Source organism: Amia ocellicauda, unplaced genomic scaffold, assembly GCF_036373705.1.
Source record: "Amia ocellicauda isolate fAmiCal2 unplaced genomic scaffold, fAmiCal2.hap1 HAP1_SCAFFOLD_121, whole genome shotgun sequence".
NCBI classification, from domain to species: Eukaryota; Metazoa; Chordata; class Actinopteri; order Amiiformes; family Amiidae; genus Amia; species Amia ocellicauda.
Genome location: NW_027102686.1, coordinates 86,627 through 109,248, shown reverse-complemented (window position 1 = coordinate 109,248; position 22,622 = coordinate 86,627). Strand labels below are relative to the sequence as shown.

The 22,622-nt window shown below is 40.7% G+C and overlaps 3 non-coding genes and 5 pseudogenes across 3 annotated transcripts; 7 read left to right on the top strand and 1 right to left on the bottom strand.

The window, feature by feature from the left end:
- Positions 1 to 1,552: 1,552 nt before the first annotated feature.
- LOC136721671 (uncharacterized) lies at positions 1,553 to 1,671 on the top strand (annotated as a pseudogene).
- A 220-nt stretch (positions 1,672 to 1,891) lies between these two features.
- On the top strand, positions 1,892 to 2,010 carry LOC136721690 (uncharacterized; annotated as a pseudogene).
- Positions 2,011 to 2,233: 223 nt separating this feature from the next.
- On the top strand, positions 2,234 to 2,352 carry LOC136721701 (uncharacterized; annotated as a pseudogene).
- Positions 2,353 to 2,567: 215 nt separating this feature from the next.
- LOC136721687 (uncharacterized) lies at positions 2,568 to 2,686 on the top strand (annotated as a pseudogene).
- A 211-nt stretch (positions 2,687 to 2,897) lies between these two features.
- Positions 2,898 to 3,016, top strand: LOC136721708 (5S ribosomal RNA). The gene has a single exon (XR_010806143.1). It is a non-coding gene; the product is annotated as a 5S ribosomal RNA (ribosomal RNA).
- A 217-nt stretch (positions 3,017 to 3,233) lies between these two features.
- LOC136721664 (5S ribosomal RNA) lies at positions 3,234 to 3,352 on the top strand. Its single transcript, XR_010806132.1, has one exon. It is a non-coding gene; the product is annotated as a 5S ribosomal RNA (ribosomal RNA).
- A 225-nt stretch (positions 3,353 to 3,577) lies between these two features.
- On the top strand, positions 3,578 to 3,696 carry LOC136721685 (uncharacterized; annotated as a pseudogene).
- An 18,579-nt stretch (positions 3,697 to 22,275) lies between these two features.
- LOC136721705 (U5 spliceosomal RNA) lies at positions 22,276 to 22,390 on the bottom strand. Its single transcript, XR_010806140.1, has one exon. It is a non-coding gene; the product is annotated as a U5 spliceosomal RNA (small nuclear RNA).
- Between the last annotated feature and the right edge of the window lie 232 nt (positions 22,391 to 22,622).

Below are 22,622 nucleotides of genomic sequence, written 5' to 3'. Positions count from 1 at the left end.
TGAATACTTTTTCTTCTGAATTTCTATTCCATGTCTTCTGTGTATGTTTATAGTGCTATATATTCATTTGTAAATCACAAATTAAATCCGCTTATGTATAAAAACAAATGTTTTTTAGGAGCTCATATTCCTCTCTCTCTCTCTCTCTCTCTCTCTCTCTCAATTCATTTCATTTGTATTGTCAAAGCAATTGGACATACATACACATACATACATATACACTCACCTAAAGGATTATTAGGAACACCTGTTCAATTTCTCATTAATGCAATTATCTAATCAACCAATCACATGGCAGTTGCTTCAATGCATTTAGGGGTGTGGTCCTGGTCAAGACAATCTCCTGAACTCCAAACTGAATGTCTGAATGGGAATGAAAGGTGATTTAAGCAATTTTGAGCGTGGCATGGTTGTTGGTGCCAGACGGGCCGGTCTGAGTATTTCACAATCTGCTCAGTTACTGGGATTTTCACGCACAACCATTTCTAGGGTTTACAAAGAATGGTGTGAAAAGGGAAAAACATCCAGTATGCGGCAGTCCTGTGGGCGAAAATGCCTTGTTGATGCTAGAGGTCAGAGGAGAATGGGCCGACTGATTCAAGCTGATAGAAGAGCAACTTTGACTGAAATAACCACTCGTTACAAACGAGGTATGCAGCAAAGCATTTGTGAAGCTACAACACGTACAACCTTGAGGCGGATGGGCTACAACAGCAGAAGACCCCACCGGGTACCACTCATCTCCACTACAAATAGGAAAAAGAGGTGAGACATTCAGATGGTAGAGTCAGAATTTGGCGTAAACAGAATGAGAACATGGATCCATCATGTCTTGTTACCACTGTGCAGGCTGGTGGTGGTGGTGTAATGGTGTGGGGGATGTCTTCTTGGCACACTTTAGGCCCCTTAGTGCCAATTGGGCATCGTTTAAATGCTACGGCCTACCTGAGCATTGTTTCTGACCATGTCCATCCCTTTTTGACCACCATGTACCCATCCTCTGATGGCTACTTCCAGCAGGATAATGCACCATGTCACAAAGGTCGAATCATTTCAAATTGGTTTCTTGAACATGACAATGAGTTCACTGTACTAAACTGGCCCCCACAGTCACCAGATCTCAACCCAATAGAGCATCTTTGGGATGTGGTGGAACGGGGGCTTCGTGCCCTGGATGTGCATCACACAAATCTCCATCAACTGCAAGATGCTATCCTATCAATATGGGCCAGCATTTCTAAAGAATGCTTTCAGCACCTTGTTGAATCAATGCCACGTAGAATTAAAGCAGTTCTGAAGGCGAAAGGGGGTCAAACACAGTATTAGTATGGTGTTCCTAATAATCCTTTAGGTGAGTTCATCGTAGCTCTTAATACTCTCTTTCTGTCTGGAGGAGATATTATTGAAGAATTGTACACGTACCCGGCTACTTTCAACAGCCTTTGCTGCACTGATATTTTTCCCTCCAATTTTCTTTTTTTTTTTTTTTTTTTGCTGGAAGTTCCGTCAATACCCACCAGCCTAAAGAGACATCATGCAGCCAGGCCTCTCGGCTTGTGGCCACACCGTCCTGAATGCGCCCGATCTCGTAAGATCTCGGAAGGTAAAAGGGGCAGGGCCTGGTCAGTACTTGGATGGGTGACCTCCTGGAAATACCTGGTGCTGCAAGCTTTTTTGTCTCCTGGGTAACTTCATCGTAGCTCTTAATACTCTCTTTCTGTCTGGAGGAGACATAATTGAAGTATTGTACACGTACCCAGCTACTGTCAACACCCTTTGCTGCACTGATATTTTTCCCTCCATTTTTCTATTTTTTTTTTAATTTTTTTTTCTTGGATGTTCCGTCATTACCCGCCAGCCTTTTAGAGACATCATGCAGCCAGGCCTCTAGGTTTGCGGCCACACCGTCCTGAACGCGCCCGATCTCATCAGATCTCAGAAGCTAAACGGGGCAAGACCTGGTCAGTACTTGAATGTGAGACCTCCTGGAAATACCTGGTGCTGCAAGCTTTTACGTCTCCTGGGTAACTTTATCGTAGCTCTTAATACTCTCTTTCTGTCTGGAGGAGATATAATTGAAGTATTGTACACGTACCCAGCTACTGTCAACACCCTTTGCAGCACTGATATTTTTCCATCAATTTTTTTATTTTTATTATTATTTATTTTTTCTGCTGGAAGTTCCGTCAATACCCGCCAACCTTTAAGAGACATCATGCAGCCAGGCGTCTTGGCTTGCGGCCACACCGTCCTGAACGCGCCCCATCTCGTCAGCTCTCGGAAGCTAAACTGGGCAGGGCCTGGTCATTACTTGAATGTGAGACCTTCTGGAAATTCCAGGCGCTGCAAGCTTTTTTCGTCACCTGGGAAACTTCGTCGTAGCTTTTAATACTCTCTTTCTGTCTGGAGGAGATATAATTGAAGTATTGTACACGTACCCGGCTACTTTCACCACTCTTTGCTGCAGTGATATTTTTCCCTCCATTTTTCTTTTTTCTTTTTTATTTTGCTGGAAGTTCCGTCAATACCCTCCAGCCTTTAAGAGACATCATGCAGCCAGGCCTCTTGCTTGCGACCACACCGTCCTGAGCGCGACCGATCTCATCAGATCCCGGAAGCTAAACGGGGCAGGGCCTGTTCAGTACTTGGATGGGTGACCTCCTAGAAATACCAGGTGCTGCAAGCTTTTTACGTCTCCTGGGTAACTTCATTGTAGCTCTTAATACTCTCTTTCAGTCTGGAGGAGATATAATTGAAGAATTGTACATGTACCCGGCTACTTTCAACACCCTTTCCTGCACTGATATTTTTCCCTCCATTTTTCTATTTTTTTTTTTGCTGGAAGTTCCGTCAATACCCGCCAGCCTTTAAGAGACATCATGCAGCCAGGCCTCTTGGCTTGCGGCCACACCGTCCTGAACGCGCCCGATCTCATCAGATCTCGGAAGCTAAATGGGGCAGGGCCTAGACAGTACTTGAATGGGTGACCTCCTGGAAATACCAGGTGCTGCAAGCTTTTTACGTCCCCTGGGTAACTTCATCGTAGCTCTTAATACTCTCTTTCAGTCTGGAGGAGATATAATTAAAGAATTGTACACGTACCCGGCTACTTTCAACACACTTTGCTGCACTGATATGTTTCCCACCATTTTTCTTTTTTCTTTTTTTTTTTTGCTGGAAGTTCCGTCAATACCCGCCAACCTTTAAGAGACATCATGCAGCCAGGCGTCTCGGCTTGTGGCCACACTGTCCTGAATGCGCCCGATCTTGTCAGATCTCGGAAGCTAAACGGGGCAGGGCCTGGTCAGTACTTGGATGGGTGACCTCCTGGAAATACCAGGTGCTGCAAGCTTTTTACTTCTCCTGGGTAACTTTATCGTAGCTCTTAATACTCTCTTTCTGTCTGGAGGAGATATAATTGAAGTATTGTACACGTACCCGGCAACTTTCAACACCATTTGCTGCACTGATATTTTTGCCTCCGTTTTTCTTTTTTTTTTTTTTTTTTTTTTTTTTTGCTAGAAGTTCCGTCAATACCCGCCAGCCTTTAAGAGACATCATGCAGCCAGGCCTCTCGGCTTGCGGCTACACCGTCCTGGACGCACCCCGTCTCGTCAGATCTCGGAAGCTAAACGGGCCAGGGCCTGGTCAGTACTTGGATGGGTGACCTCCAGGAAATACCAGGTGATGCAAGCTTTTTACATCTCCTGGGTAACTTCATCGTAGCTCTTAATACTCTTTATCTGTCTGGAGGAGATATAATTGAAGTATTGTACACTTTGTCTTAGGGACAGTCTGGCTAGCAGTGACTGAGTGGTTGACAGACGACAAGCAACGGAATGTACGTGCTCTGTGATGTCATAGCAGTCAGCTGAGAGAGGCTCGTGATGTCATCGCTGAGCTGTCTGTCTGTCTGTCTGTCTGTCTGTCTCTCTCTCTCTCTCTCTCTCTCTCTCTCTCTCTCTCTCTCTCTTCCTCTCAATTCAATTCATTTGTATTGTCAAAGCAATTGGACATACATACATACATATATATATATATATATATATACATACATACATACATCCATACATGCTAGAAAGTCATTACAATGTTATCTTAAAGGCTAACTAAGCAGAACATATATCATTATAGAACAGAGTTCATAGGTCAACACATGGTTTTAGGGAACAGGCACGTAGGTCATACCGTTTGACAATGTCTCCAAGGTTCTCATCGTAAATAACAAACAGAAATCAAACTATCTTCTGGGCTGACCTTCTAGCTTGACCGTATCTTTCTTAAGTATACAAGAGAGAAAAACAGGTGTAAGAAAATAATTTCTAATTTTCCTTCTACACATATATACATACATACATACATATGTAGCGTTATTTTGGGTGTATTTTGATAAGAGCATTTGGGCTCTGAGCTGAAGCACTGATCTAAAGAAGACCTCTCCCCCCCCAAAGTTATCAGATTTCCTTAGCTCATCAGCTTGGAACTGGTTTGCATCAAAGTGACAGTTTTGGGGAGGATGGCACCGAGAAGAGGCCAAATAGTTTGGAATTCTGCTATGAGATGTCTGGAGAAAGGGGCCTGTAGGTGATAAAAACTCTTTGAAGTGGATGAGAGCCGAAATCCCGACATAGAGCTACGAACCCAGGCCAACCGGCATTTCCAAAAGATGGCATGGATTGACATCAGTCATAAATAAAGCCTCCCTCCAATAGGACACTGGGGGCTGAAACCGAAATCCAATCTCAAGAACTCAGGGACCAATCACCTACTGATCTGACAGACTATAAGGAACAGCGGACAGTCTTTCTCTCTCTCTCTCTCTCACCTGAACCAGAATCTCGCTGCCACAGCTCAACCTGTAGCTCTGTTGCCAGAACCGGAATCAGAAACCAACCAAGTCTTTGCCGGCAACAGAAGAGTTAAACTGGGAGAAGGAGATTGAGCGAAGAATTATTTTAAAGGACTTTATTAAATAAATAACTTCACAGACCCACCTGATCAGTGGAGTTTTACAGCTGGACAATTGACTAAGTCGACTGAATACGAAAGTGTCAGTCACTTAAATAGCTATTTGAGTCTTAAGAAACTTGACCCTTGGAACGAACAGGGCCCTGCTTTCCTCAAAGACTTTGTCTTCAAGTAACTACGGTGGAACCCTGCTTACAAAGAAGATTTTGTGCACAACCTTGGAGCCTTCAAACCAGTGGAAAATCTGTTTGGAAAAGACTCTACATTCGCGAAACCCCAACTTCCAGGTGCATCGACTGAGTGGAAGTTCTTGGACAAAGCCGAACCGGACTGCCTTTGTTCCAAACCACACGGACCTCGTGCCGTGTGCTGTTATCTGAGCCCGAAGCCAGAGAGGCCTCTCTGCGACGAAGTTCACATAAGTTTAACAGTTTGGAGTTCATTATTCATGACATTTGAGAAATCAATTAGAAATGTTAATCTGTGATTCATAACTCTAGAATGTGTAATATCATTTAGTTTTCTTAAATATAAATGTGTGTTGCATTCAACTGTTTTGTTGATAATTTTAGAAATAAAATCTGTCAACGCCGAGAAATATCTTCTCATTCCTGTTTAACTGTTTAGTCTGAAATTGACACAAGTTAATAGACACCAGATTATAGGTGGCCCTGCCTATCCTTAATCATTGAATAATAATCAGTTAAGGGAAATTGTGGTAACAAGTAATGATAGGATCTTTCTCTCCACCTAAACGTTAATGAGACTGATATATATATAACGAGAAGTTACCTGACATAAATTCTAACCTGCGTAGTTATTGAATGTCTGACTAACAATACTAATGAGAGACTCACCTTCGTCTTACTAACCGGTATTGTAGTCAATGTGTTTATAACCTTTTTTGTTTAATGATTTGTGTGTTATCATATGCGATCCCATGGTCTTTGATTTGGTCACGGAAGTGATTTGTCTTTGATTTGTTGATCTAGAGTTGAATTTTAATTAGTTTTTCCCTTTTGTATAATTAGTGTAGTGCTACATTTAGTCTTTGTTTTTGAATAAATTTGACAATTTATATCTTTGGAATTGGTGTCTGCATCCAATTATTACAGAAAATGAGTTCTACAAGATTCCAGGATTCGTGATAAGGTGATACTATAAATTCACTTCTTTAATTGAATTTTATAAGTGTACCTTACGCTACACCTTTGACCACCACGTCTTCCTCCTCCCACTGCTTGACCTCTATTGTGACCTGGATCACCTGCCGGCTCCATGTTATCGCTGTGTTGTTGAGGTGGATAGCACGCATTTCACTCGATACTCGTACCACAATGTGAAATCAATCATCAATAACCAGTTGGCAGTATTGGAAAAGCAATTACAAGGGCCTGCATACATACAGTAATGTCAAATCTGATGTGGAAGAACAATTCCTTTATCCCTCTGTTCTCCACCAGGGTTGTGCTGATCGCCTCGATTGGCAAGTTTGCAGTGTGAGGAGTGGATCCATGTCGTCGTTCCTAGGCACTTCACAGCTGTGTGGGTGGTCAGGAGCACCTGGTAGGGCCCTGTCCACCTGGGCTGTTGGGAGGACTTTCTCTTGTGTGCTTTGATATACACAGTCATCTTGCTGGAAGGGGTGGTAAACCTGCTGGGATGGTTCAGTCTGGGCGGCTTTCATCTGTGAATGGACAGCTTCGAAAGCACGTGTTAGTCCCATACAAAAAGACAACATAGCATCATCCATCAAGTGGATGTCCATTTCCCTTACAGACAATGGAGGAGTGATGGAGAGTCTCATAAGTCATCCCATAATAATCTCACACGGAGAAAGACCTGTTTTTCTCAATTTGCTGACGATTTCATTGTCATTAGGACTATAGGAAGGGGATCTGGACGTTTGAGTCCTGTTTGTTTGCATATATTAGACAGCTTATTCTTTAATATCCCATTTTGTTTCTCCACTGCTCCAGCTGACTGAGCCTGATGGGGCAGTGAAAATGTTGTTTACCTCGCAGGGCTTTGCATAGTTCCTGCACTATTGTCCCAGTGAAGTGAGTGTTCCTATCACTGGAAATTTCCCTGGAATGCGAAATCTACATATAACATCCCTTAACTGTATTTTTGCTACTTTTACTACTTCAGCCTTCCTACGGGATAGGCTTCAACCCATTTAGAACACCTATATATTATTACAAGTATATATTCATATCCACAACATTTAAGCTTTCGAACACAATCTATTTGCATATTGCAGGATTATGAGCTTGACAAATGTGGCAAGTTCTACAATATTGCTAAGCTGTTACTATAAAACCTGGGGCAAACCAATTTAAAAGACTGATGCACACATCCCCCCTTTGCCCGTGTGGCCAACACCATGCGCCACATGGGCAAACCAGGGAAAGAGTGCCTGTGAGGCAACCAATGCATTAGCAAATGTTTGAGCTCTCTTATGGAAGGTGCAGTGGCCAGTTGCAATTTCCTGGAGCTTTTACAGTGCATCTCAAATTAAATTTCATCCAGCCCCAGGTCATAAAAGTCAAACCCTAGTTACGACATACATAACACATACATTTTGTTGCTTCAAAGAGAATACAAAAGTCAGCAAAACATTCTTTTTTACAAATTCAGTTTGTAAACTGTATTGTACATATATTTGTTGCGTTTTGATTTATAAACATTATACATTGTACAAATCTTAAGTGAAGGGCAATGGACTGATTCTGACTTCATGGCTGTCATTCTATTCATTTGAATAATGTGACATCTCCACTAATAGTACATTATAAATTAAACTATCAATAGAAGAATATGTGCTACTGCGGACGTCATCTGAGCAGTTTCACAATATATTGTAGATTCCTATAATCTGGAAAACCTTTAATTATAGTATTTTAACTTATTTCTCCACTGAGTCAAGCATCACTTCAGCGTAGTGGACCTCAGCATTGGTCTGTTCAAGTTGCTGTGAGGCTGTCTTTAAAGCCGCGCCCTTGGCCTACTGTGTCTCAACAAGAACACCAGCATCTTCTCCATATGGGTCAGACATCGGTTCCTTCAGGACACGATTCATAATATGCATATCTGCCATGTGGAATAAATCAGTCTGAAGACACAATGTGTGGTTCACACAACATCAGAGATCGTCCTTATAAAAGGCATCTCTATCACATTAGTTGACATTCGCACAATCTATAAGGTTTCTAGTAAAGGGACAATTCAAAATAATAATAATCTTGATTCCAATTTATCTCATTTATCAAATTATTTCAGTACAGCACTCAGCTGTCGTCAGCAGCATCATATCTCCTGTGTTTATTGAATCAGCTTTACTTCCTAGTGTAGATACTCTTTTTGTGTGGAGTTGTCAAAGTTTCAAAACAATGTGCTTATCTTTGTCCTTTTATCTAACTTAAATACCTGAGAACATTACAATAACTATTACAGCAGCTCCTTCAACACCATAGTTAATAGTAGTTGGGTAAATGATGGCAGTTATTAATCTTTGTTTCTCAATTCATTTTTTACCAATAAACCATAATTTGAAATTATTTCCATACTCCTATTATTCCTATTTTCATTATTATTAGTTTTATGCGGTTGTCATCTAGTATGTGACGTATTCGTCTGTATCAACATCAATATTATTATCATTATTAATACAAGCAGTGTAAATTACCATTCATTACACTCTTGCTCTGTTTGTAATAAGTTATGAACCCTTACACGTACTTACAGTCTCTGCCTTGTCTCTGACTTCTCTCTCTCTCTCTCTCTCTCTCTCTCTCTCTCTCTCTCTCTCTCTCTCTCTCTCTCTCTCTCTCTCTCTCTCTCTCTCTCTCTCTCTCATCTCAGGCTGCTTGTCTGCTCAGGCGAACAGGGGGAGCAGAGGAGCACATACGGCCCTTGCCCCCTGCCCCCCTCTTCCTAATTGATAGGGTATTTCTGTTTGTGAAAGGACTATTTCCAAACAGTTTTATAACTTGCAATGACTATGTTTCATTAAATTAGTTATGTTACACCTTTAGTTATACCTGTAGTAACTTCTTTATATTCCCTCATATTCCAGTCAATCACCATCAGAGTCTCTCGTGGCAGTACATTTGTCTCACACAGAACAAACTCTCCTTTCTCAACCGCTTTCAATTTTGGATAACATCGCACTGCATCCCAACAGCTGTTCTTTCTCCTATTCCTAATTTCTTACAAGAAAATGCAAGTTATATTTGATCGATTTGTATTATTACTATTTATATACATTTCACTACATTATTGTAGTTAATGAATGTATTTAATCTTTGGAAAATAAGCCTTTTCATTGATCTCAATAATGATGTCCAGGTACTTCAGGAAAGCACATTTTCAAAAAATGTGTCCAGTCAATGATTTCCCCAACTAAGAACCTGCGTGGGCACTAAGACTGTCCTCCTGCGCGGCTCATGTCTTTATTGTGTCACTTCCTCCTATTGAAGTCCAATCTACACCAGTACAGGTTCAGAAGAACTGTTCCCGAATCCAGATTGAACTGATCAATAGTTAATTTCTTACCTACACATTGTATTTAGGGATCTATTACTAGGGATTTAAAAACTCTTCATTGTGGAACTCATAGCTTCCAAATGAGCACATCGTTAATTTCCTGGAGTATCTGGTTATCTATTTATCAATATGTAAGAAACCTTCACCGAATGTTTGTGGTTGCCTCGGATTCCTATTTCTAAATTTGGCTCTAATTCCATTTCTAACATGTTACTTTTAACTTCTGTATTCGTAAGACCTATTTAAATAACTTAATTTTGTATTATTATTTCTGTTTGCAATAGCATTCTGTGTACAGTTAAATGCTGACTTTCTTGTAGGTCTGTTATTACAACATATTTAACTGGCGTTTTTTAGCTATCATTCTGTAACTATTTGTGACTTATGACTCTCTTAGTCATATTCTGGACTATACAGTACATGAAAAAGTCAAAATATGGACATTTACCTTGCGCAAACTGAAAACGTACAAACATACAAAGAGACACATATTAATTTATATCCATAGTAAATTCAGATACCATGGTTTTGGTTGGCATGTTATATTGACCTGCAGTGTCTCAAACTACCCTTATTTATTACTTATCTAGTAATTTTCCTTCAGTATCTTGAGGACTGTCATTTATACTGAAAAACATATATATATATATTTTTAATTTGTCTTCGGGGCATTCAGATTGAATTATGCCTGTTGTCTTTTCTTTCTTTTCTCTAACAAATGTTTTAAGATAGCTAGCTTTGGTTTCTCATTTCTTAATGCTTTGTATTCCTATTTTGCAAAACCGTTTTTAGGTGCTCAAGTCTATCTGAATCAAAAGTCCCATCTTCTGGAAACCTTAATTTTCTGTCACCTATTGTCCAGTCAAACGCACCGCTTCACTCCATAGTTATCATACATGTACCTTACATGTGTACCTTTAAGTGGCGGGTCGCCCATCTTACTAGAGCTGTTCCCACACAGTAACACGTTTTCCCATTTTCTATGTATCGTTTTGTACACAACAACCAAGGCGTGCAAGCCCGCAAAATAACAATAAACGACAGGGGAGAAAAAATAGCAAAAAACAAGAAAACACAAATAATACTAAATCCTATATAGGAATAACAACAAACATGCTTTTCAATGTTTGCATTTATAGAACTTGTATATAACTTAATGACTTTTCTTCATTTACCATAAACACTATAAACTTCTATAAACTATAAACACGTTATTTTATATTATCACCGGCGTATCAGATATTGAACAATTAATTAGCGCTCCTTTTTTTTTTTTTTTCTAATAGTAGGTCAAACCCACTTAAGCCTGCGGGAACCCAGACAGGAAAACACAGTCCTGTTCCTTCACAAACAAGAAGACACAGTCAAGTCTATGGTAACCCTAAGAAACCATGCTCCTCGGTTATTGGTGTCAATGGATCTCATTATCCTGAAACTTTCATGATCGAAACATGGAATACTGTTTGTCAGTTTCCATAAAACTATGCATTAAGAGTAATGCAACAGTCACTTATCATTTTGAGCAGCTGTATCAATTGATAGTTAGATCTTTGTAATGAAATGAATAGACAGTGATCTCAGATGTAATGTGTGAATTGCATTTTGAAATGGTAATACTTTGATGTTAAGTTGTGTCATTTTAGTTCAATGAACAAATGATCTGAGGTTGATGTGTATTGTATCCAAGCAATTGTAAAAAAGTGTTAGAGTTTTGAAAAATGTGCATTTTGATCATCGGGTGTGAGTTTAGTGTCTAGAGTTTTGAAAAATGACATCAAGGTTCTGAAATGAGTGCCAAAGTGATTGTAAAAAAGTGTAATATCAGGGGACAGTGGCTATTAGTGATCTGGCCTTCCGTGGCCTCTGTATTAATGTAACAGGTCACATTGTATGTGTACACTGATACTTGATAGTATAATATAGTACAAGTAAAAAACATACATAGGTATCATAGAAGTATTTTGCAGAAATGATTATGGATAGTTATCAAAATGGAGAGGAAATGCTAAATCCAGTCTCCCCAGGCTGAGCTTCTATTGCTGCACCTGCTGGCCCCACTATATGGATAGAGACACACCAAGTACAAGAGTCTCCCCATTGCTATTTATATCTCCCTATCCAGTCTTCTATAGGTGTCAGGGTGGGGTGCCTATTCCCCTGCATGCTTTGAAACCTATAGCACCTGGGACGCACACTTGGGATCCGGTTCCTCTGCCCCTCACATACACATGAGGAATCCCAGGTGCTCAATACGTCATACTGTCTCTTTCATCTCATGTGTAAACTATGGACAAATACATGACTAAACGTGTTTAGTTGCTTTTCCCAGAATGCTTTGCGCCACGATATGCAAATAACGGGGACTATGATTGGCTCCCTGACATTACCCACACTGCGACTGATGCTACCCATTTCACTACCCAACAAAGACCCATAATATGCATGTGTCTGTCTGTCTGTCTGTCTGTCAAAGTATGTGTGTCTGTGTCTGTTTGTGTGTGTTTGTGTGTCTGTCTCTGTGTGAAAATGTGCCTGTCTCTGTGTGAAAGTGAGTGTGTCTGTGTCTGTGTCTGTCTGTCTGTGAAAGTGAGTGTGTGAAAGTGTGTGTGAGTGTCTGTCTGCCTGTCTGTCTTTGAAAGTGTGTGTGAGTGTCTGTCTGTCATGTAACTTGCACATCTGTTAGGGCACCATATGCAGAGATGTACACATATTGTTCCTTTTCCATATACACTCACCTAAAGGATTATTAGGAACACCATACTAATACTGTGTTTGACCCCCTTTCGCCTTCAGAACTGCCTTAATTCTACGTGGCATTGATTCAACAAGGTGCTGAAAGCATTCTTTAGAAATGTTGGCCCATATTGATAGGATAGCATCTTGCAGTTGATGGAGATTTGTGGGATGCACATCCAGGGCACGAAGCTCCCGTTCCACCTGTAGCGTAAGGTACTCTTATAAATTTCAATTAAAGAAGTGAATTTATAGTATCACCTTATCACGAATCCTGGAATCTTGTAGAACTCAATTTCTGTAATAATTGGACGCAGACACCAATTCCAAAGATATAAATTGTCAAATTTATTCAAAACAAAGACTAAATGTAGCACTACACTAATTATACAAAAGGGAAAAACTAATTAAAATTCAACTCTATATCAACAAATCAAAGACAAATCACTTCCGTGACCAAATCAAAGACCATGGGATCGCATATGATAACACAAATCGTTAAACAAAAGAGGTTATAAACACATTGACTACAATACCAGTTAGTAACATGAAGGTGAGTCTCTTGTTAGTATTATTAGTCAGACATTAAATAACTACGCAGGTTAGTATTTATGTCAGGTAACTTCTCGTTATATATATATCAGTCTCATTAACGTTTAGGTGGAGAGAAAGATCCTATCATTACTTGTTACCACAATTTCCCTTAACTGATTATTATTCAATGATTAAGGATAGGCAGGCAGGCCACCTATAATCTGGTGTCTATTAACTTGTGTCAATTTCAGACTAAACAGTTAAACAGGAATGAGAAGATATTTCTCGGCGTTGACAGATTTTATTTCTAAAATTATCAACAAAACAGTTTAATGCAACACACATTTATATTTAAGAAAACTAAATGATATTACACATTCTAGAGTTATGAATCACAGATTAACATTTCTTATTGATTTCTCAAATGTCATGAATCATGAACTCCAAACTGTTAAACTTATCTGAACTTCGTAGCAGAGAGGCCTCTCTGCCTTCGGGCTCAGATAACAGCACACGGCACGAGGTCCGTGTGGTTTGGAACAAAGGCAGTCCGGTTCGGCTTTGTCCAAGAACTTCCACTCAGTCGATGCACCTGGAAGTTGGGGTTTCGCGAAAGTAGAGTCGTTTCCAAACAGATTTTCCACTGGTTTGAAGGCTCCAAGGTTGTGCACAAAATCTTCTTTGTAAGCAGGGTTCCACCGTAGTTACTTGAAGACAAAGTCTTTGAGGAAAGCAGGGCCCTGTTTGTTCCAAGGGTCAAGTTTCTTAAAACTCAAATAGCTATTTAAATGACTGACACTTTCGTATTCAGTCGACTTAGTCAATTGTCCAGCTGTAAAACTCCACTGATCAGGTGGGTCTGTAAAGTTATTTATTTAATAAAGTCCTTTAAAAGAATTCTTCGCTCAATCTCCTTCTCCCAGTTTAACTCTTCTGTTGCCGGCAAAGACTTGGTTGGTTTCTGGTTCCGGTTCGGGCAACAGAGCTACAGGTTGAGCTGTGGCAGCGAGTTACTGGTTCAGGTGAGAGAGAGAGAGAAAGAAAGGCCGTGTTTGTCCTTTATAGTCTGTCAGATCAATAGGTGATTGGTTCCTGCGTTCTTGAGATTGGATTTCGGTTTCAGCCCCCAGTGTCCTATTGGAGGGGGGCTTGATTTATGACTGATGTCAATCCATGCCATCTTTTGGAAATGCCGGTTGGCCTGGGTTCGTAGCTCTATGTCGGGATTTCGGTTCTCATCCACTTCAAAGAGTTTTTATCACCCACAGGCCCCTTTCTCCAGACATCTCATAGCAGAATAACAAACTATTTGGCCTCTTCTCGGTGCCATCCTCCCCAAAACTGTCACTTTGATGCAAACCAGTTCCAAGCTGATGAGCAAAGGAAATCTGATAACTTTGGGGGGGAGAGGTCTTCTTTAGATCCGTGCTTCAGCTCAGAGCCCAAATACTCTTATCCAAATACACCCAACATAACGCTACACACCCCATCCCAAAGATGCTCTATTGGGTTGAGATCTGGTGACTGTGGGGGCCAGTTTAGTACAGTGAACTCATTGTCATGTTCAAGAAACCAATTTGAAATAATTCGACCTTTGTGACATGGTGCATTATCCTGCTGGAAGTAGCCATCAGAGGATGGGTACATGGTGGTCATAAAGGGATGGACATGGTCAGAAACAACGGGCCGTGGCATTTAAACGATGCCCAATTGGCACTAAGGGGCCTAAAGTGTGCCAAGAAAACATCCCCCACACCATTACACCACCACCACCAGCCTGCACAGTGGTAACAAGGCATGATGGATCCATGTTCTCATTCTGTTTACGCCAAATTCTGACTCTGAAATCGAGACTCATCAGACCAGGCAACATTTTTCCAGTCTTCAACTGTCCAATTTTGGTGAGCTTGTGCAAATTGTAGCCTCTTTTTCCTATTTGTAGTGGAGATGAGTGGTACCCAGTGGGGTCTTCTGCTGTTGTAGCCCATCCGCCTCAAGGTTGTACGTGTTGTGGCATCACAAATGCTTTGCTGCATACCTCGGTTGTAGCGAGTGGTTATTTCAGTCAAAGTTGCTCTTCTATCAGCTTGAATCGAGTCGGCCCATTCTCCTCTGAGCTCTAGCATCAACAAGGCATTTTCGCCTACAGGACTGCCGCATACTGGATGTTTTTCCCTTTTCACACCATTCTTTGTAAACCCTAGAAATGGTTGTGCGTGAAAATCCCAGTAACTGAGCAGATTGTGAAATACTCAGACCGGCCCGTCTGGCACCAACAACCATGCCACGCTCAAAATTGCTTAAATCACCTTTCATTCCCATTCAGACATTCAGTTTGGAGTTCAGGAGATTGTCTTGACCAGGACCACACCCCTAAATGCATTGAAGCAACTGCCATGTGATTGGTTGATTAGATAATTGCATTAATGAGAAATTGAACAGGTGTTCCTAATAATCCTTTAGGTGAGTGTATATGTATGTATGTATGTATGCATGTCCAATTGCTTTGACAATTCAAATGCACTGAATTGAGAGAGAGAGAGAGAGAGAGAGAGAGAGAGAGAGAGAGAGAGAGAGAGAGAGAGAGAGTTGTAGTCCAGACCACTGCAAAATTCCTGCTGAAGTGATCTGGATCACCACCCAATGGCCCAAGGACCACTGCAAACTTGGATTTCAATGTATTTGTGTAATCTGTGTTGCAATAGCACCTACCATGTTCCTTTGTGGTGATCTGGTTAATTCTGATCTGGGAAAACCACAATCCTGCAGGTTTAATAAGTCTCTCTACACATCAGTCCCTGAGTACCTTCAACCAATGGTCATTTTGACCAATTAAGCCCAAGATTTGAGTCAATTAAGTTGTCAAGGACTACCCAGTGAAGACGTGAACTCACGACTAGGTCACACTGTGAGCTCACCAGAGCAGACATTACACTGAGCTCACTGTGAGCTCACTTAGCGCTTTTCCAGCGACATGGTGACGGTGCTGGAGCCGGAGCCGCTGCCCTTAGCCGGTGGCTAACCCACCTCTATGTTACAAATGTTCCCTAAACACTTATTTTGCAAGATCAATAAAAATCCTTTAGGAAATTTAAACTTTTACTGACACACATAGTTAATAGCAATGTATTATAACTTTACCAAAAATAATAATCTGTATATCTTTAATTGTTTAGACGTTATTAAGATATAATGCATCTTTCACATAGGGAACATTTGTAACATGTTAGGAAAAACAAACAAATGATTTGAAAATATTCATAATTACAGCATACAATTTGTCAGGCTTCATAAGAATGGTATTTATAACATACTCTGTAAAAATCAAGCAAATAGCATTTGTGGTTCACGAGAAAATATATATATATAATCAAAGCTATCAGACTATAGCAGCCGGTGTATGAAGACACATACGATTATACAGCATTATTTGGCAGCTTCGCAAGACCTAATTTGAAACGTTGTTGGTAAGTTAGATAATTAGTGGGGACCCTCTATTTGCAGTTCTTCCCCTCCATAATTGCTAAAATAAAGTTTTACTGACATTTTATTGACCCTACCACTGCATAGGGCACATCTGTAACATGAACGCTACTGAATGGCACATACATTGAAAACTACGGAGAACTGAGACAAATCCACTTTACACTTCATAAATAATCTTAAAACGTTTCCAACCAAGGCAACACCCACTTGAAATACGTTCATTCTCATTTTTGGTAAACAAAAAGAGAGATTGTTACATATGTTCCCTATGATGCATCTACAGAGAGAGAGAGACAGACAGACACTAACACTCTCTCTCTCTCTCTCTCTCTCTCTCTCTCTCTCTCAGCTGGGAGTGTGTGGGAGGGGTCTGCAGTGAGCGGGAGTGCTGCTGAGAGCTCTGTCCTTTGGCTGCGTTTTTTTGTTGCTTTACTTTTTTCAGTTTGTTTATTTTGTCTTCTGTTTTCAGTGCTTTTCTTATTGTGGGGGAACAGGGGAGGGGAGGGGGGAGTACCGGTAGTTCTTCCCGGGTCGGGGGGTCGGACCCCCTGAATGCGTCTTTTGAAAAACTGACCCGACGCCATGGAGTCAAGATCGCTCCGGTGCAGTTCTGCCCCCTAGAGCAGTGTGTGTTAGCGGTTGGGGAGGTAGCAGGGTGTGAAAATATCAAGTCTGCTGCCATTGTTATCTTCTTAAAAACCACTGATCTGCTCAATCAGCTAGTGGCTAATGGCACAGTGTTAGACGACACTTTCACCCCGGTGTTGCCGCTCGCTGCTCCTGCCCGGAAGGTAACGCTGTCTAACGTCCCTCCGTTCATCCGCACCGGCTCGGGCAGCTGATGTCCGGCATTAAGAGGGTCCCGCTGGGCTGCAAAGCCCCGCAACTGAAACACGTCGTGTCCTTCCGAAGGCAGCTGTATATGATCCTCAATAACATCAATGAGGATCTTAATGTCATTTTTAAATTTAAGATCGACAATACCGACTACGTCGTGTTCGCTACTTCGGAGTCCATGAAGTGTTTCAGGTGTGGGAGCGAGGGGCATGTCGTGAGGAACTGTCCCGAGCAGGACAGGGAGCGGGAGGAGGAGCGGGGCGACGCGGGGAGGAATAGAGACACCGGCCCGCAGCCACAGATGCAGCGGGCAGACAGAGATCGAGCCCCGGCGGAGGAGACAGTCGCCGGTCGGACCGATGGTACCACTGATGCCGTGACGGGGGAAGAGCTGCCCGGAGGCGATGACGCACAGCTGGGGGACGGGGTCGAGGCAGCGGGGGATAGTGACGACCGAGACGCCGGGGGGAGATGGTGTTGAGGCGGTGCACGGGGCGCTGGTTAGTGACGAGGAACAACCTCAGCAGCCAGCAGACGGGCGGACAGACACACAGGGTGTAGCCGAGGAGGAGGCAGGGCCAGGCTCGGCGGTACAAGCCGAGGCGCCGGGTGGAAAAAACGCACTAAGAAGGTGCTGGGAGGGAGCACGGACGGTGTTGGTAAATAGTGGCAGTAAAAGAAGTGGTGGCACAGTAGTGAAGCTGGGGTAGCGAGCGGCTTGGTGGGGAAAGGTCCGGCTACACGCTGGAGCATCGCGGCTCGGAGTGACAGTGAGGGCGGCTTCACGGATTCCTCTCTCGCCTCCTCGTCCTCGGTGAGTCAGAGCTGCAGTGAAGGATATCAGGAGGTTTTTAGAGAAAACGAAGGGAAAGAGGTCTGTTGTAGTGGAGCAGTTTTTCCCAGATCGTGCACGCCTGCTGGCCTCTATTAAGTTTTTACAGAAACCCTGACCTATCAATTTGTACAACACTCACTGAAAACCATGGTTGGGGTCAATTCCTGTTTTTCAATTCCAATTCCTCCTACAAATCAATTCAAAATTGCAATTACTTTTTGCATTCACAGAATATTCTTTATTGGAATTGAATTGAAAAGGGAATTAAAAATTGAATTGGAATTGACCCCAACCCTGTTGAAAACAAAACAAAAAATACAGATCTGGTTCTTCAAATCTTCACTCTGGTTTCATTCTGTGTCGTAGTTCATTTATCTTGCTGTTAATTGCACCACCAATTACACTCTTTGGGGTACTGGGCAATTTTTTCAAGGTAGCCCCTAAAAAACATGTATCACATAGATTTAATGACTTGCACATAGATATATAAAAATCTTTTAATAAACATACCACATATCTTTGAGAAGGGTTCATTAGTTACATATTGCCACAGTAAATCAACATTTTTGTGTGTGGGTGTATTTAAACGTTTTGGTGTATGCTCTTAAACTTGTCTTACACTAGTTCATAGTAAAATCTGTACTTGGCGAAGCAGCTATGCAAAGGCAGTCTTTTCTCCATTAATACCTTGCTTAAGCATTACATTGATGTGGCACAACTGGACTGAAATGTGAAGTATTTGCTCAAAAGTCAAATTTAAATGAGACATGAAAGTTTATATTGTCAAGGATCCCATGGCACTATTCATTATTATTATGTATTAATATGTCTGAAGCATTAATCCAAGGTGATTTACAAGGTGTTGTTGAAAGAGTGACGTGGCTGAATTCTAAGTCAGGCTTCCCTCAATCAGGTCTAACAAATTTGTTATGACTCCACCTTTACTGCTGTGTAGTAATCTGCTGGTACAAAATGGCTGCACCCCAGAGGGTGGTGGGTGAAGTGAGTCTGTAGAGCACTTTGGGATCTTTCCAGCTGCTACATGTAAGGTATTATTATTTATTAATAAATTAACTCTAGTCTCTGAAACTAAAACAAAGGCCAAAGGAACATTTCAAATGCTAACCCTTTGTGTTCTATACAGTTAAAAAGGAGAGTTAGAAATTTTGTACAACAGCATTTACATACCATATATGGCTTCCACCTTTAAGCGATCCAGAGGTGTCTTTTTCTCCGAAGTTGGATCTCTCTTGCTGCCACCACCACGAAGATTGCTCTTTAATAATGTTGGAAAGTCAAAGACAGCAACCGTCAGGGTTCTTGCATATGACGTATTCGTGCTGCACCTCTCTGCAAGGATCCAGGACAGTTTGTCAATGTAAACTCCAGTGCCTGGGAATATTTCCACCTAAAAGACAATGGTAAATAAAAAACAAGTTTATCCCCAAACTATTCTTATATTATGTTAAGTGGAATACATTATCAGTAAGGCTGTGATTTTGTTACAGAAATGTGTTATTAAAGACCACAGTATGTCTCAATTCTAAGTTTATTAATTTACAGACATAATAAAGTCAGTGAATCTGTGACACCCATAATTCAATTACATTCTTATTATCAACTATAACTATGAATATAACTGATAATGTAGCATCATTAGATTGTTTACAACCAATATTTGATTTCAATATATATATTTTTACCTTGTCTTTGTAATATTGTAGACCAAGAGTGTTATACCTGTTTTGGTGATTCTTTGTCAGATTCAGAACAATTTGCTGTGGGGCTGTCAGAACCACTTGATGGTGACACACTTTTGTCTTCATCGCTGATAAATGTGGCTTTTGTTAAAAAAAAATTCAGATTATCCAAAAGGTCTGGAATCTCTGGAGAAAAAAACCTTAGTATTAAATGATAATCATTTCTAGTAATATATTTAATACAAAGTGAAAACAAAACCATCAATGCCTGCAATTATACTTGAGAGACTTGCTCTATGTTATTGGCAAACTGACCTTTTTGTGGGTCATTAACATTAGCTACGAAAAAAATAAAAAAGATAAAATACAAGAATTACCAGGTCTAATGTAATGCATATAGTCATTAATGTAGGATTATGAAGTTATGTTGAAAAACTTTATTTAATAATCAGTATTATTATACTATTAGACAGTGCACATTAAGAGTCTGTATTGTGGTTCTAGATTACTTCAGTATGATCAACTATAATACATTACTCTGGAATCTAAATTACTGAAGAATAACATTTATCAAGGTAAGGAATTATTTGCTATAAATAAAAAAACTTACCATCAACCATACGGTTTCGAAGACATTGGTTTTCATTTTTAAGTCTTGTGTTTTCCTTTTCGAGCTGCTTAACTTTTTGCTGTAGCTCAACTTCACTGGACTCTTTAAATGTCTGTAGAATATGACGGGATCTAATTCTTGAAGCTCCATCGGTTTTCTTTCTTATTTTGTGCTGTATTCAGAGAGGAAAAGAGTTTAAAATGAAAATATATATATATATGAATATGATTAAAAAAAAACAATCCTGCAATACATTTATTTAATATTTGCAGTAATTATCTCACCGGTAACTGTGGTTCATCAAGGTCACTATCATCTGAAATTTGAAGTTTTTTGTTTGGTTTAGGTACTCTCTTCATTTTAGGACAGGGCATTTTTGTTAGGTCATTAAGTTTTCTTCTTAGTTCGCCTTCTTTTCCTAAAATAAAAATAAAATAAATAAAACCCTGCATTATGTCCACAGATATTTGGGGATTATATTTATGTGTCATAAAAATACTGTGCTTTGACCATACAAATTAAGATGAACAGCCAACACTGAATCAAAACTGAAGTTAAATTATATCTGGTTTAATTTATTTTGTGATTTGGGGGATTTTATTGTAAAGCACAACACACAATAAATCGTTCTTACAAATGCCAGTCAAGTATGACGAGTTTTTAGCGCCCTCACCACCACCTACCATGTTATAAGAGTATGTTAGAAGTACAACACATTAATAACTTAAACATTCATTTCAAATATACTGTGATTGTATATATCAAATAGCATGTAAAGACTTTAATGTTTTTTTTTTAAATAAACATTGTTACCAGTCATAATGATCTGCGCTTCATGGACAGGCCATCCACCTTTTGGAGGTTTGTTCGTGTCTCTCCACTCTGCTCTGAAGTTTCGAGTCGTCTCTTCGTCATCATCAGCAATGCTGAATAAATCAAAATTGCGAAAGCAAGCAGTGGGAATCACGCTGTAAGAGTCTTTGTCGACCCCGCTTTCCCACTTCACCAACGCGTGCATCACCGCCATACTACCTTCACCTTCTCGTCCGTTTTTTCTGCGCCTTTTTCCCCCGACAAGTCACGGCACAAAAAACAGTCCCGCTCTGCATTCTGGTACTTGGCATTCTTAATAACACCAACAGGGTGTAATCGCATAGACCACTCGAGTATAAAGTACTACATATCCCATCAGTTACAGTTTTTTTTCATCTTCTGAAACTGCAATTTAGCACTTTCAACTGTTTCTTAGTGATTCCTAGAATTACTAACCGGTATTGTAGTCAATGTGTTTATAACCTTTTTTGTTTAACGATTTGTGTGTTATCCTATGGGATCCCATGGTCTTTGATTTGGTCACGGAAGTGATTTGTCTTTGATTTGTTGATCTAGAGTTGAATTTTAATTAGTTTTTCCCTTTTGTATAATTAGTGTAGTGCTACATTTAGTCTTTGTTTTTAAATAAATTTGACAATTTATATCTTTGGAATTGGTGTCTGCGTCCAATTATTACAGAAATTGAGTTCTACAAGACTCCAGGATTCGTGATAAGGTGATACTATGAATTCACTTCTTTAATTGAAATGTATAAGTGTACCTTACGCTACATATATGTATGTATGTATGTATGTATGTCCAATTGCTTTGACAATACAAATGAATTGAATTGAGAGGGAGAGAGAGAGAGAGAGAGAGAGAGAGAGACAGACAGACAGACAGACTGACAAACAGAAAAACAGACAGACACAGACACACACACACACAGAGCCAGCCAGCCAGCCAGCTCAGCGATGACATCACGAGCCTCTCTCAGCTGACTGCTATGACATCACAGAGCACGTACATTCCGTTGCTTGCCGTCTGTCAACCACTCAGTCACTGCCAGCCAGACTGGCTGGCTGGCTGGATGGGGGGGCTGCTTGCTGCTGCTGCGTACCTTAGCAAGCTTATTTGCTTGACCGGCCTTCCTACTCCTCTGCCCACATGCCCACCTATGCCCGATCTGCTGTTCACCTGGATCACAGCTCCGCCCCAACAAGGCAGAGCCCCCCAAGAATGGTACAAACTCACCCACGATCCCCTCCACGGAAAGCTTTAGCAAAAGGCAAAAGCGTTATACGTAATGAAGAGGAACCCGAGTCCAAGACGCATCCGACCAGCCATACATATTTGTGTGTATTAAAGATCACATTTTCTTACATTTAGTTTTTCTGTACTTTATTACATCTTATTGTGATTTATAAAAGTATTGTTTCTTTTCCATATGTATGTATGTATGTGTGTGTGTGTGTGTGTGTCTGTCTCTGTGTGAAAGTTAGTGTGTGTGTCTGTACGTGTGTGTGCCTGTCTCTGTGTGAAAGTGTGTGTGTGTGTG